General features: G+C 37.0%; 29 pseudogenes; all 29 read left to right on the top strand.

Annotated features, from left to right (window-relative positions):
* The first annotated feature begins 271 nt into the window (after positions 1-271).
* Positions 272-390, top strand: LOC124333764 (annotated as a pseudogene).
* Positions 391-804: 414 nt separating this feature from the next.
* On the top strand, positions 805-915 carry LOC124330571 (annotated as a pseudogene).
* Positions 916-1,330: 415 nt separating this feature from the next.
* LOC124333765 lies at positions 1,331-1,449 on the top strand (annotated as a pseudogene).
* A 414-nt stretch (positions 1,450-1,863) lies between these two features.
* Positions 1,864-1,982, top strand: LOC124334296 (annotated as a pseudogene).
* A 414-nt stretch (positions 1,983-2,396) lies between these two features.
* Positions 2,397-2,507, top strand: LOC124330572 (annotated as a pseudogene).
* A 415-nt stretch (positions 2,508-2,922) lies between these two features.
* Positions 2,923-3,041, top strand: LOC124330847 (annotated as a pseudogene).
* A 414-nt stretch (positions 3,042-3,455) lies between these two features.
* On the top strand, positions 3,456-3,574 carry LOC124334297 (annotated as a pseudogene).
* A 414-nt stretch (positions 3,575-3,988) lies between these two features.
* On the top strand, positions 3,989-4,107 carry LOC124330848 (annotated as a pseudogene).
* Positions 4,108-4,521: 414 nt separating this feature from the next.
* Positions 4,522-4,640, top strand: LOC124334298 (annotated as a pseudogene).
* A 414-nt stretch (positions 4,641-5,054) lies between these two features.
* LOC124334299 lies at positions 5,055-5,173 on the top strand (annotated as a pseudogene).
* Positions 5,174-5,587: 414 nt separating this feature from the next.
* Positions 5,588-5,706, top strand: LOC124334300 (annotated as a pseudogene).
* A 414-nt stretch (positions 5,707-6,120) lies between these two features.
* LOC124334301 lies at positions 6,121-6,239 on the top strand (annotated as a pseudogene).
* A 414-nt stretch (positions 6,240-6,653) lies between these two features.
* On the top strand, positions 6,654-6,772 carry LOC124334302 (annotated as a pseudogene).
* Positions 6,773-7,186: 414 nt separating this feature from the next.
* LOC124334303 lies at positions 7,187-7,305 on the top strand (annotated as a pseudogene).
* Positions 7,306-7,719: 414 nt separating this feature from the next.
* On the top strand, positions 7,720-7,838 carry LOC124330849 (annotated as a pseudogene).
* A 283-nt stretch (positions 7,839-8,121) lies between these two features.
* On the top strand, positions 8,122-8,240 carry LOC124333659 (annotated as a pseudogene).
* Positions 8,241-8,654: 414 nt separating this feature from the next.
* On the top strand, positions 8,655-8,765 carry LOC124330573 (annotated as a pseudogene).
* A 415-nt stretch (positions 8,766-9,180) lies between these two features.
* Positions 9,181-9,299, top strand: LOC124330850 (annotated as a pseudogene).
* A 414-nt stretch (positions 9,300-9,713) lies between these two features.
* LOC124330851 lies at positions 9,714-9,832 on the top strand (annotated as a pseudogene).
* A 284-nt stretch (positions 9,833-10,116) lies between these two features.
* LOC124330852 lies at positions 10,117-10,235 on the top strand (annotated as a pseudogene).
* Positions 10,236-10,519: 284 nt separating this feature from the next.
* On the top strand, positions 10,520-10,638 carry LOC124334610 (annotated as a pseudogene).
* A 414-nt stretch (positions 10,639-11,052) lies between these two features.
* LOC124330853 lies at positions 11,053-11,171 on the top strand (annotated as a pseudogene).
* Positions 11,172-11,455: 284 nt separating this feature from the next.
* LOC124330854 lies at positions 11,456-11,574 on the top strand (annotated as a pseudogene).
* Positions 11,575-11,988: 414 nt separating this feature from the next.
* Positions 11,989-12,107, top strand: LOC124330856 (annotated as a pseudogene).
* A 414-nt stretch (positions 12,108-12,521) lies between these two features.
* Positions 12,522-12,640, top strand: LOC124330858 (annotated as a pseudogene).
* Positions 12,641-13,054: 414 nt separating this feature from the next.
* Positions 13,055-13,173, top strand: LOC124330859 (annotated as a pseudogene).
* Positions 13,174-13,587: 414 nt separating this feature from the next.
* LOC124330860 lies at positions 13,588-13,706 on the top strand (annotated as a pseudogene).
* Positions 13,707-13,990: 284 nt separating this feature from the next.
* LOC124330861 lies at positions 13,991-14,109 on the top strand (annotated as a pseudogene).
* A 414-nt stretch (positions 14,110-14,523) lies between these two features.
* LOC124330862 lies at positions 14,524-14,642 on the top strand (annotated as a pseudogene).
* Positions 14,643-14,865: the final 223 nt, after the last annotated feature.

Raw genomic sequence — 14,865 nt, forward strand, 5'->3', positions numbered from 1 at the left:
TTGAGAGTTTTTCAAAGTTTATCGCGTTTTTTAATCGCGATGGTTACCAGTCCAAATTCGTAGATCAAAAATATCAATGGCATAGAGATAGGTTCAATTCATCTATAGGAATGATTCTGGATAAATTTCATTGCGAGTTTTTCAAAGTTTATCGCGCTTTTTTATTCGCGATGGTTACGAGTCCAAATTCAATGAACAAACATTTCTATCACTTTGAAGTGATTTTCTATTCATCCATTGGGACTGGGAGGGTAATTTTTCATTTTTGAATGTCAACGGCCATATCACGTAGAACGCACCTGGTCTCGTCAGCTCCCAGAAGTTAAGTTACGTCGAGTCCTGTTAGTACTTGGAAGGGTGACCGCTTGGGAATACGGGATGTCGTTGGCGATGAACAGTTTGTTTTCAATAACAAACTTCTTGAAATTTTTTTTCAATCACGATGGTTACCAGTCCAAATTCGTAGATAAAAAATTTCAATGCCTTAGAGATAGGTTCAATTCATCTATAAGAATGATTCTGGATCAATTCCATTGACAGTTTTTCAAAGTTTATCGCGTTTTTTAATCGCGATGGTTACCAGTCCAAATTCGTAGATCAAAAATATCAATGGCATAGAGATAGGTTCAATTCATCTATAGGAATGATTCTGGATAAATTTCATTGCGAGTTTTTCAAAGTTTATCGCGCTTTTTTATTCGCGATGGTTACGAGTCCAAATTCAATGAACAAACATTTCTATCACTTTGAAGTGATTTTCTATTCATCCATTGGGACTGGGAGGGTAAATTTTCATTTTTGAATGTCAACGGCCATATCACGTAGAACGCACCTGGTCTCGTCAGCTCCCAGAAGTTAAGTTACGTCGAGTCCCGTTAGTACTTGGAAGGGTGGGAATACGGGATGTCGTTGGCGATGAATAGTTTTTTTTCAATAACAAATTTCTTGAAATTTTTTTTTCAATCACGATGGTTACCAGTCCAAATTCGTAGATAAAACATTTCAATGCCTTAGAGATAGGTTAAATTCATCTATAAGAATGATTTTGGATCAATTCCATTGAGAGTTTTTCAAAGTTTATCGCGTTTTTTAATCGCGATGGTTACCAGTCCAAATTCGTAGATCAAAAATATCAATGGCATAGAGATAGGTTCAATTCATCTATAGGAATGATTCTGGATAAATTTCATTGCGAGTTTTTCAAAGTTTATCGCGCTTTTTTATTCGCGATGGTTACGAGTCCAAATTCAATGAACAAACATTTCTATCACTTTGAAGTGATTTTCTATTCATCCATTGGGACTGGGAGGGTAATTTTTCATTTTTGAATGTCAACGGCCATATCACGTAGAACGCACCTGGTCTCGTCAGCTCCCAGAAGTTAAGTTACGTCGAGTCCTGTTAGTACTTGGAAGGGTGACCGCTTGGGAATACGGGATGTCGTTGGCGATGAACAGTTTGTTTTCAATAACAAACTTCTTGAAATTTTTTTTCAATCACGATGGTTACCAGTCCAAATTCGTAGATAAAAAATTTCAATGCCTTAGAGATAGGTTCAATTCATCTATAAGAATGATTCTGGATCAATTCCATTGACAGTTTTTCAAAGTTTATCGCGTTTTTTAATCGCGATGGTTACCAGTCCAAATTCGTAGATCAAAAATATCAATGGCATAGAGATAGGTTCAATTCATCTATAGGAATGATTCTGGATAAATTTCATTGCGAGTTTTTCAAAGTTTATCGCGCTTTTTTATTCGCGATGGTTACGAGTCCAAATTCAATGAACCAACATTTCTATCACTTTGAAGTGATTTTCTATTCATCCATTGGGACTGGGAGGGTAGTTTTTCATTTTTTAATGTCAACGGCCATATCACGTAGAACGCACCTGGTCTCGTCAGCTCCCAGAAGTTAAGTTACGTCGAGTCCCGTTAGTACTTGGAAGGATGACCGCTTGGGAATACGGGATGTCGTTGGCGATGAACAGTTGGTTTTCAATAACAAACTTCTTGAAATTTTTTTTCAATCACGATGGTTACCAGTCCAAATTCGTAGATAAAACATTTCAATGCCTTAGAGATAGGTTAAATTCATCTATAAGAATGATTTTGGATCAATTCCATTGAGAGTTTTTCAAAGTTTATCGCGTTTTTTAATCGCGATGGTTACCAGTCCAAATTCGTAGATCAAAAATATCAATGGCATAGAGATAGGTTCAATTCATCTATAGGAATGATTCTGGATAAATTTCATTGCGAGTTTTTCAAAGTTTATCGCGCTTTTTTATTCGCGATGGTTACGAGTCCAAATTCAATGAACAAACATTTCTATCACTTTGAAGTGATTTTCTATTCATCCATTGGGACTGGGAGGGTAATTTTTCATTTTTGAATGTCAACGGCCATATCACGTAGAACGCACCTGGTCTCGTCAGCTCCCAGAAGTTAAGTTACGTCGAGTCCCGTTAGTACTTGGAAGGGTGGGAATACGGGATGTCGTTGGCGATGAATAGTTTTTTTTCAATAACAAATTTCTTGAAATTTTTTTTTCAATCACGATGGTTACCAGTCCAAATTCGTAGATAAAACATTTCAATGCCTTAGAGATAGGTTAAATTCATCTATAAGAATGATTTTGGATCAATTCCATTGAGAGTTTTTCAAAGTTTATCGCGTTTTTTAATCGCGATGGTTACCAGTCCAAATTCGTAGATCAAAAATATCAATGGCATAGAGATAGGTTCAATTCATCTATAGGAATGATTCTGGATAAATTTCATTGCGAGTTTTTCAAAGTTTATCGCGCTTTTTTATTCGCGATGGTTACGAGTCCAAATTCAATGAACAAACATTTCTATCACTTTGAAGTGATTTTCTATTCATCCATTGGGACTGGGAGTGTAATTTTTCATTTTTGAATGTCAACGGCCATATCACGTAGAACGCACCTGGTCTCGTCAGCTCCCAGAAGTTAAGTTACGTCGAGTCCCGTTAGTACTTGGAAGGGTGACCGCTTGGGAATACGGGATGTCGTTGGCGATGAACAGTTTGTTTTCAATAACAAACTTCTTGAAATTTTTTTTCAATCACGATGGTTACCAGTCCAAATTCGTAGATAAAAAATTTCAATGCCTTAGAGATAGGTTCAATTCATCTATAAGAATGATTCTGGATCAATTCCATTGACAGTTTTTCAAAGTTTATCGCGTTTTTTAATCGCGATGGTTACCAGTCCAAATTCGTAGATCAAAAATATCAATGGCATAGAGATAGGTTCAATTCATCTATAGGAATGATTCTGGATAAATTTCATTGCGAGTTTTTCAAAGTTTATCGCGCTTTTTTATTCGCGATGGTTACGAGTCCAAATTCAATGAACCAACATTTCTATCACTTTGAAGTGATTTTCTATTCATCCATTGGGACTGGGAGGGTAGTTTTTCATTTTTTAATGTCAACGGCCATATCACGTAGAACGCACCTGGTCTCGTCAGCTCCCAGAAGTTAAGTTACGTCGAGTCCCGTTAGTACTTGGAAGGATGACCGCTTGGGAATACGGGATGTCGTTGGCGATGAACAGTTGGTTTTCAATAACACACTTCTTGAAATTTTTTTTCAATCACGATGGTTACCAGTCCAAATTCGTAGATAAAAAATTTCAATGCCTTAGAGATAGGTTCAATTCATCTATAAGAATGATTCTGGATCAATTCCATTGACAGTTTTTCAAAGTTTATCGCGTTTTTTAATCGCGATGGTTACCAGTCCAAATTCGTAGATCAAAAATATCAATGGCATAGAGATAGGTTCAATTCATCTATAGGAATGATTCTGGATAAATTTCATTGCGAGTTTTTCAAAGTTTATCGCGCTTTTTTATTCGCGATGGTTACGAGTCCAAATTCAATGAACAAACATTTCTATCACTTTGAAGTGATTTTCTATTCATCCATTGGGACTGGGAGTGTAATTTTTCATTTTTGAATGTCAACGGCCATATCACGTAGAACGCACCTGGTCTCGTCAGCTCCCAGAAGTTAAGTTACGTCGAGTCCCGTTAGTACTTGGAAGGGTGACCGCTTGGGAATACGGGATGTCGTTGGCGATGAACAGTTTGTTTTCAATAACAAACTTCTTGAAATTTTTTTTCAATCACGATGGTTACCAGTCCAAATTCGTAGATAAAAAATTTCAATGCCTTAGAGATAGGTTCAATTCATCTATAAGAATGATTCTGGATCAATTCCATTGACAGTTTTTCAAAGTTTATCGCGTTTTTTAATCGCGATGGTTACCAGTCCAAATTCGTAGATCAAAAATATCAATGGCATAGAGATAGGTTCAATTCATCTATAGGAATGATTCTGGATAAATTTCATTGCGAGTTTTTCAAAGTTTATCGCGCTTTTTTATTCGCGATGGTTACGAGTCCAAATTCAATGAACCAACATTTCTATCACTTTGAAGTGATTTTCTATTCATCCATTGGGACTGGGAGGGTAGTTTTTCATTTTTTAATGTCAACGGCCATATCACGTAGAACGCACCTGGTCTCGTCAGCTCCCAGAAGTTAAGTTACGTCGAGTCCCGTTAGTACTTGGAAGGATGACCGCTTGGGAATACGGGATGTCGTTGGCGATGAACAGTTGGTTTTCAATAACACACTTCTTGAAATTTTTTTTCAATCACGATGGTTACCAGTCCAAATTCGTAGATAAAAAATTTCAATGCCTTAGAGATAGGTTCAATTCATCTATAAGAATGATTCTGGATCAATTCCATTGACAGTTTTTCAAAGTTTATCGCGTTTTTTAATCGCGATGGTTACCAGTCCAAATTCGTAGATCAAAAATATCAATGGCATAGAGATAGGTTCAATTCATCTATAGGAATGATTCTGGATAAATTTCATTGCGAGTTTTTCAAAGTTTATCGCGCTTTTTTATTCGCGATGGTTACGAGTCCAAATTCAATGAACCAACATTTCTATCACTTTGAAGTGATTTTCTATTCATCCATTGGGACTGGGAGGGTAGTTTTTCATTTTTTAATGTCAACGGCCATATCACGTAGAACGCACCTGGTCTCGTCAGCTCCCAGAAGTTAAGTTACGTCGAGTCCCGTTAGTACTTGGAAGGATGACCGCTTGGGAATACGGGATGTCGTTGGCGATGAACAGTTTGTTTTCAATAACAAACTTCTTGAAATTTTTTTTCAATCACGATGGTTACCAGTCCAAATTCGTAGATAAAAAATTTCAATGCCTTAGAGATAGGTTCAATTCATCTATAAGAATGATTCTGGATCAATTCCATTGACAGTTTTTCAAAGTTTATCGCGTTTTTTAATCGCGATGGTTACCAGTCCAAATTCGTAGATCAAAAATATCAATGGCATAGAGATAGGTTCAATTCATCTATAGGAATGATTCTGGATAAATTTCATTGCGAGTTTTTCAAAGTTTATCGCGCTTTTTTATTCGCGATGGTTACGAGTCCAAATTCAATGAACCAACATTTCTATCACTTTGAAGTGATTTTCTATTCATCCATTGGGACTGGGAGGGTAGTTTTTCATTTTTTAATGTCAACGGCCATATCACGTAGAACGCACCTGGTCTCGTCAGCTCCCAGAAGTTAAGTTACGTCGAGTCCCGTTAGTACTTGGAAGGATGACCGCTTGGGAATACGGGATGTCGTTGGCGATGAACAGTTGGTTTTCAATAACAAACTTCTTGAAATTTTTTTTCAATCACGATGGTTACCAGTCCAAATTCGTAGATAAAACATTTCAATGCCTTAGAGATAGGTTAAATTCATCTATAAGAATGATTTTGGATCAATTCCATTGAGAGTTTTTCAAAGTTTATCGCGTTTTTTAATCGCGATGGTTACCAGTCCAAATTCGTAGATCAAAAATATCAATGGCATAGAGATAGGTTCAATTCATCTATAGGAATGATTCTGGATAAATTTCATTGCGAGTTTTTCAAAGTTTATCGCGCTTTTTTATTCGCGATGGTTACGAGTCCAAATTCAATGAACCAACATTTCTATCACTTTGAAGTGATTTTCTATTCATCCATTGGGACTGGGAGGGTAGTTTTTCATTTTTTAATGTCAACGGCCATATCACGTAGAACGCACCTGGTCTCGTCAGCTCCCAGAAGTTAAGTTACGTCGAGTCCCGTTAGTACTTGGAAGGATGACCGCTTGGGAATACGGGATGTCGTTGGCGATGAACAGTTTGTTTTCAATAACAAACTTCTTGAAATTTTTTTTCAATCACGATGGTTACCAGTCCAAATTCGTAGATAAAAAATTTCAATGCCTTAGAGATAGGTTCAATTCATCTATAAGAATGATTCTGGATCAATTCCATTGACAGTTTTTCAAAGTTTATCGCGTTTTTTAATCGCGATGGTTACCAGTCCAAATTCGTAGATCAAAAATATCAATGGCATAGAGATAGGTTCAATTCATCTATAGGAATGATTCTGGATAAATTTCATTGCGAGTTTTTCAAAGTTTATCGCGCTTTTTTATTCGCGATGGTTACGAGTCCAAATTCAATGAACCAACATTTCTATCACTTTGAAGTGATTTTCTATTCATCCATTGGGACTGGGAGGGTAGTTTTTCATTTTTTAATGTCAACGGCCATATCACGTAGAACGCACCTGGTCTCGTCAGCTCCCAGAAGTTAAGTTACGTCGAGTCCCGTTAGTACTTGGAAGGATGACCGCTTGGGAATACGGGATGTCGTTGGCGATGAACAGTTTGTTTTCAATAACAAACTTCTTGAAATTTTTTTTCAATCACGATGGTTACCAGTCCAAATTCGTAGATAAAAAATTTCAATGCCTTAGAGATAGGTTCAATTCATCTATAAGAATGATTCTGGATCAATTCCATTGACAGTTTTTCAAAGTTTATCGCGTTTTTTAATCGCGATGGTTACCAGTCCAAATTCGTAGATCAAAAATATCAATGGCATAGAGATAGGTTCAATTCATCTATAGGAATGATTCTGGATAAATTTCATTGCGAGTTTTTCAAAGTTTATCGCGCTTTTTTATTCGCGATGGTTACGAGTCCAAATTCAATGAACCAACATTTCTATCACTTTGAAGTGATTTTCTATTCATCCATTGGGACTGGGAGGGTAGTTTTTCATTTTTTAATGTCAACGGCCATATCACGTAGAACGCACCTGGTCTCGTCAGCTCCCAGAAGTTAAGTTACGTCGAGTCCCGTTAGTACTTGGAAGGATGACCGCTTGGGAATACGGGATGTCGTTGGCGATGAACAGTTGGTTTTCAATAACAAACTTCTTGAAATTTTTTTTCAATCACGATGGTTACCAGTCCAAATTCGTAGATAAAACATTTCAATGCCTTAGAGATAGGTTAAATTCATCTATAAGAATGATTTTGGATCAATTCCATTGAGAGTTTTTCAAAGTTTATCGCGTTTTTTAATCGCGATGGTTACCAGTCCAAATTCGTAGATCAAAAATATCAATGGCATAGAGATAGGTTCAATTCATCTATAGGAATGATTCTGGATAAATTTCATTGCGAGTTTTTCAAAGTTTATCGCGCTTTTTTATTCGCGATGGTTACGAGTCCAAATTCAATGAACAAACATTTCTATCACTTTGAAGTGATTTTCTATTCATCCATTGGGACTGGGAGGGTAAATTTTCATTTTTGAATGTCAACGGCCATATCACGTAGAACGCACCTGGTCTCGTCAGCTCCCAGAAGTTAAGTTACGTCGAGTCCCGTTAGTACTTGGAAGGGTGACCGCTTGGGAATACGGGATGTCGTTGGCGATGAACAGTTTGTTTTCAATAACAAACTTCTTGAAATTTTTTTTCAATCACGATGGTTACCAGTCCAAATTCTTAGATAAAAAATTTCAATGGCATAGAGATAGGTTCAATTCATCTATTTGAATGATTCTGGATAAATTTCATTGAGAGTTTTTCAAAGTTTATCGCGTTTTTTAATCGCGATGGTTACCAGTTCAAATTCAATGAACAAACATTTCTATCAGTTTGAAGTGATTTTCTATTCATCCATTGGGACTGGGAGGGTAAATTTTCATTTTTGAATGTCAACGGCCATATCACGTAGAACGCACCTGGTCTCGTCAGCTCCCAGAAGTTAAGTTACGTCGAGTCCCGTTAGTACTTGAAAGGGTGACCGCTTGGGAATACGGGATGTCGTTGGCGATGAACAGTTTGTTTTCAATAACAAACTTCTTGAAATTTTTTTTCAATCACGATGGGTACCAGTCCAAATTCGTAGATAAAAAATTTCAATGCCTTAGAGATAGGTTCAATTCATCTATAAGAATGATTCTGGATCAATTCCATTGAGAGTTTTTCAAAGTTTATCGCGTTTTTTAATCGCGATGGTTACCAGTCCAAATTCGTAGATCAAAAATATCAATGCCATAGAGATAGGTTCAATTCATCTATTTGAATGATTCTGGATAAATTTCATTGCGAGTTTTTCAAAGTTTATCGCGCTTTTTTATTCGCGATGGTTACGAGTCCAAATTCAATGAACAAACATTTTTATCACTTTGAAGTGATTTTCTATTCATCCATTGGGACTGGGAGGGTAAATTTTCATTTTTGAATGTCAACGGCCATATCACGTAGAACGCACCTGGTCTCGTCAGCTCCCAGAAGTTAAGTTACGTCGAGTCCCGTTAGTACTTGGAAGGGTGGGAATACGGGATGTCGTTGGCGATGAATAGTTTTTTTTCAATAACAAATTTCTTGAAATTTTTTTTTCAATCACGATGGTTACCAGTCCAAATTCGTAGATAAAACATTTCAATGCCTTAGAGATAGGTTAAATTCATCTATAAGAATGATTTTGGATCAATTCCATTGAGAGTTTTTCAAAGTTTATCGCGTTTTTTAATCGCGATGGTTACCAGTCCAAATTCGTAGATCAAAAATATCAATGGCATAGAGATAGGTTCAATTCATCTATTTGAATGATTCTGGATAAATTTCATTGCGAGTTTTTCAAAGTTTATCGCGCTTTTTTATTCGCGATGGTTACGAGTCCAAATTCAATGAACAAACATTTCTATCACTTTGAAGTGATTTTCTATTCATCCATTGGGACTGGGAGGGTAAATTTTCATGTTTGAATGTCAACGGCCATATCACGTAGAACGCACCTGGTCTCGTCAGCTCCCAGAAGTTAAGTTACGTCGAGTCCCGTTAGTACTTGGAAGGGTGACCGCTTGGGAATACGGGATGTCGTTGGCGATGAACAGTTTGTTTTCAATAACAAACTTCTTGAAATTTTTTTTCAATCACGATGGTTACCAGTCCAAATTCGTAGATAAAAAATTTCAATGCCTTAGAGATAGGTTCAATTCATCTATAAGAATGATTCTGGATCAATTCCACTGAGAGTTTTTCGAAGTTTATCGCGTTTTTTAATCGCGATGGTTACCAGTCCAAATTCGTAGATCAAAAATATCAATGGCATAGAGATAGGTTCAATTCATCTATAGGAATGATTCTTGATAAATTTCATTGCGAGTTTTTCAAAGTTTATCGCGCTTTTTTATTCGCGATGGTTACGAGTCCAAATTCAATGAACAAACATTTCTATCACTTTGAAGTGATTTTCTATTCATCCATTGGGACTGGGAGGGTAAATTTTCATTTTTGAATGTCAACGGCCATATCACGTAGAACGCACCTGGTCTCGTCAGCTCCCAGAAGTTAAGTTACGTCGAGTCCCGTTAGTACTTGGAAGGGTGACCGCTTGGGAATACGGGATGTCGTTGGCGATGAACAGTTTGTTTTCAATAACAAACTTCTTGAAATTTTTTTTCAATCACGATGGTTACCAGTCCAAATTCGTAGATAAAAAATTTCAATGCCTTAGAGATAGGTTCAATTCATCTATAAGAATGATTCTGGATCAATTCCATTGCGAGTTTTTCAAAGTTTATCGCGCTTTTTTATTCGCGATGGTTACGAGTCCAAATTCAATGAACAAACATTTCTATCACTTTGAAGTGATTTTCTATTCATCCATTGGGACTGGGAGGGTAAATTTTCATTTTTGAATGTCAACGGCCATATCACGTAGAACGCACCTGGTCTCGTCAGCTCCCAGAAGTTAAGTTACGTCGAGTCCCGTTAGTACTTGGAAGGGTGACCGCTTGGGAATACGGGATGTCGTTGGCGATGAACAGTTTGTTTTCAATAACAAACTTCTTGAAATTTTTTTTCAATCACGATGGTTACCAGTCCAAATTCGTAGATAAAAAATTTCAATGCCTTAGAGATAGGTTCAATTTATCTATAAGAATGATTCTGGATCAATTCCATTGCGAGTTTTTCAAAGTTTATCGCGCTTTTTTATTCGCGATGGTTACGAGTCCAAATTCAATGAACAAACATTTCTATCACTTTGAAGTGATTTTCTATTCATCCATTGGGACTGGGAGGGTAAATTTTCATTTTTGAATGTCAACGGCCATATCACGTAGAACGCACCTGGTCTCGTCAGCTCCCAGAAGTTAAGTTACGTCGAGTCCCGTTAGTACTTGGAAGGGTGACCGCTTGGGAATACGGGTTGTCGTTGGCGATGAACAGTTTGTTTTCAATAACAAACTTCTTGAAATTTTTTTTCAATCACGATGGTTACCAGTCCAAATTCGTAGATAAAAAATTTCAATGCCTTAGAGATAGGTTCAATTCATCTATAAGAATGATTCTGGATCAATTCCACTGAGAGTTTTTCAAAGTTTATCGCGTTTTTTAATCGCGATGGTTACCAGTCCAAATTCGTAGATCAAAAATATCAATGGCATAGAGATAGGTTCAATTCATCTATAGGAATGATTCTTGATAAATTTCATTGCGAGTTTTTCAAAGTTTATCGCGCTTTTTTATTCGCGATGGTTACGAGTCCAAATTCAATGAACAAACATTTCTATCACTTTGAAGTGATTTTCTATTCATCCATTGGGACTGGGAGGGTAAATTTTCATTTTTGAATGTCAACGGCCATATCACGTAGAACGCACCTGGTCTCGTCAGCTCCCAGAAGTTAAGTTACGTCGAGTCCCGTTAGTACTTGGAAGGGTGACCGCTTGGGAATACGGGATGTCGTTGGCGATGAACAGTTTGTTTTCAATAACAAACTTCTTGAAATTTTTTTTCAATCACGATGGTTACCAGTCCAAATTCGTAGATAAAAAATTTCAATGCCTTAGAGATAGGTTCAATTCATCTATAAGAATGATTCTGGATCAATTCCATTGCGAGTTTTTCAAAGTTTATCGCGCTTTTTTATTCGCGATGGTTACGAGTCCAAATTCAATGAACAAACATTTCTATCACTTTGAAGTGATTTTCTATTCATCCATTGGGACTGGGAGGGTAAATTTTCATTTTTGAATGTCAACGGCCATATCACGTAGAACGCACCTGGTCTCGTCAGCTCCCAGAAGTTAAGTTACGTCGAGTCCCGTTAGTACTTGGAAGGGTGACCGCTTGGGAATACGGGATGTCGTTGGCGATGAACAGTTTGTTTTCAATAACAAACTTCTTGAAATTTTTTTTCAATCACGATGGTTACCAGTCCAAATTCGTAGATAAAAAATTTCAATGCCTTAGAGATAGGTTCAATTCATCTATAAGAATGATTCTGGATCAATTCCACTGAGAGTTTTTCAAAGTTTATCGCGTTTTTTAATCGCGATGGTTACCAGTCCAAATTCGTAGATCAAAAATATCAATGGCATAGAGATAGGTTCAATTCATCTATAGGAATGATTCTTGATAAATTTCATTGCGAGTTTTTCAAAGTTTATCGCGCTTTTTTATTCGCGATGGTTACGAGTCCAAATTCAATGAACAAACATTTCTATCACTTTGAAGTGATTTTCTATTCATCCATTGGGACTGGGAGGGTAAATTTTCATTTTTGAATGTCAACGGCCATATCACGTAGAACGCACCTGGTCTCGTCAGCTCCCAGAAGTTAAGTTACGTCGAGTCCCGTTAGTACTTGGAAGGGTGACCGCTTGGGAATACGGGATGTCGTTGGCGATGAACAGTTTGTTTTCAATAACAAACTTTTTGAAATTTTTTTTCAATCACGATGGTTACCAGTCCAAATTCGTAGATAAAAAATTTCAATGCCTTAGAGATAGGTTCAATTCATCTATAAGAATGATTCTGGATCAATTCCACTGAGAGTTTTTCAAAGTTTATCGCGTTTTTTAATCGCGATGGTTACCAGTCCAAATTCGTAGATCAAAAATATCAATGGCATAGAGATAGGTTCAATTCATCTATAGGAATGATTCTTGATAAATTTCATTGCGAGTTTTTCAAAGTTTATCGCGCTTTTTTATTCGCGATGGTTACGAGTCCAAATTCAATGAACAAACATTTCTATCACTTTGAAGTGATTTTCTATTCATCCATTGGGACTGGGAGGGTAAATTTTCATTTTTGAATGTCAACGGCCATATCACGTAGAACGCACCTGGTCTCGTCAGCTCCCAGAAGTTAAGTTACGTCGAGTCCCGTTAGTACTTGGAAGGGTGACCGCTTGGGAATACGGGATGTCGTTGGCGATGAACAGTTTGTTTTCAATAACAAACTTCTTGAAATTTTTTTTCAATCACGATGGTTACCAGTCCAAATTCGTAAATAAAAAATTTCAATGCCTTAGAGATAGGTTCAATTCATCTATAAGAATGATTCTGGATCAATTCCACTGAGAGTTTTTCGAAGTTTATCGCGTTTTTTAATCGCGATGGTTACCAGTCCAAATTCGTAGATCAAAAATATCAATGGCATAGAGATAGGTTCAATTCATCTATAGGAATGATTCTTGATAAATTTCATTGCGAGTTTTTCAAAGTTTATCGCGCTTTTTTATTCGCGATGGTTACGAGTCCAAATTCAATGAACAAACATTTCTATCACTTTGAAGTGATTTTCTATTCATCCATTGGGACTGGGAGGGTAAATTTTCATTTTTGAATGTCAACGGCCATATCACGTAGAACGCACCTGGTCTCGTCAGCTCCCAGAAGTTAAGTTACGTCGAGTCCCGTTAGTACTTGGAAGGGTGACCGCTTGGGAATACGGGATGTCGTTGGCGATGAACAGTTTGTTTTCAATAACAAACTTTTTGAAATTTTTTTTCAATCACGATGGTTACCAGTCCAAATTCGTAGATAAAAAATTTCAATGCCTTAGAGATAGGTTCAATTCATCTATAAGAATGATTCTGGATCAATTCCACTGAGAGTTTTTCAAAGTTTATCGCGTTTTTTAATCGCGATGGTTACCAGTCCAAATTCGTAGATCAAAAATATCAATGGCATAGAGATAGGTTCAATTCATCTATAGGAATGATTCTTGATAAATTTCATTGCGAGTTTTTCAAAGTTTATCGCGCTTTTTTATTCGCGATGGTTACGAGTCCAAATTCAATGAACAAACATTTCTATCACTTTGAAGTGATTTTCTATTCATCCATTGGGACTGGGAGGGTAAATTTTCATTTTTGAATGTCAACGGCCATATCACGTAGAACGCACCTGGTCTCGTCAGCTCCCAGAAGTTAAGTTACGTCGAGTCCCGTTAGTACTTGGAAGGGTGACCGCTTGGGAATACGGGATGTCGTTGGCGATGAACAGTTTGTTTTCAATAACAAACTTCTTGAAATTTTTTTTCAATCACGATGGTTACCAGTCCAAATTCGTAGATAAAAAATTTCAATGCCTTAGAGATAGGTTCAATTCATCTATAAGAATGATTCTGGATCAATTCCATTGCGAGTTTTTCAAAGTTTATCGCGCTTTTTTATTCGCGATGGTTACGAGTCCAAATTCAATGAACAAACATTTCTATCACTTTGAAGTGATTTTCTATTCATCCATTGGGACTGGGAGGGTAAATTTTCATTTTTGAATGTCAACGGCCATATCACGTAGAACGCACCTGGTCTCGTCAGCTCCCAGAAGTTAAGTTACGTCGAGTCCCGTTAGTACTTGGAAGGGTGACCGCTTGGGAATACGGGATGTCGTTGGCGATGAACAGTTTGTTTTCAATAACAAACTTCTTGAAATTTTTTTTCAATCACGATGGTTACCAGTCCAAATTCGTAGATAAAAAATTTCAATGCCTTAGAGATAGGTTCAATTCATCTATAAGAATGATTCTGGATCAATTCCACTGAGAGTTTTTCAAAGTTTATCGCGTTTTTTAATCGCGATGGTTACCAGTCCAAATTCGTAGATCAAAAATATCAATGGCATAGAGATAGGTTCAATTCATCTATAGGAATGATTCTTGATAAATTTCATTGCGAGTTTTTCAAAGTTTATCGCGCTTTTTTATTCGCGATGGTTACGAGTCCAAATTCAATGAACAAACATTTCTATCACTTTGAAGTGATTTTCTATTCATCCATTGGGACTGGGAGGGTAAATTTTCATTTTTGAATGTCAACGGCCATATCACGTAGAACGCACCTGGTCTCGTCAGCTCCCAGAAGTTAAGTTACGTCGAGTCCCGTTAGTACTTGGAAGGGTGACCGCTTGGGAATACGGGATGTCGTTGGCGATGAACAGTTTGTTTTCAATAACAAACTTCTTGAAATTTTTTTTCAATCACGATGGTTACCAGTCCAAATTCGTAAATAAAAAATTTCAATGCCTTAGAGATAGGTTCAATTCATCTATAAGAATGATTCTGGATCAATTCCACTGAGAGTTTTTCGAAGTTTATCGCGTTTTTTAATCGCGATGGTTACCAGTCCAAATTCGTAGATCAAAAATATCAATGG

This window comes from Daphnia pulicaria, chromosome 3 (assembly GCF_021234035.1).
Source record: "Daphnia pulicaria isolate SC F1-1A chromosome 3, SC_F0-13Bv2, whole genome shotgun sequence".
Lineage (NCBI taxonomy): Eukaryota > Metazoa > Arthropoda > Branchiopoda > Diplostraca > Daphniidae > Daphnia > Daphnia pulicaria.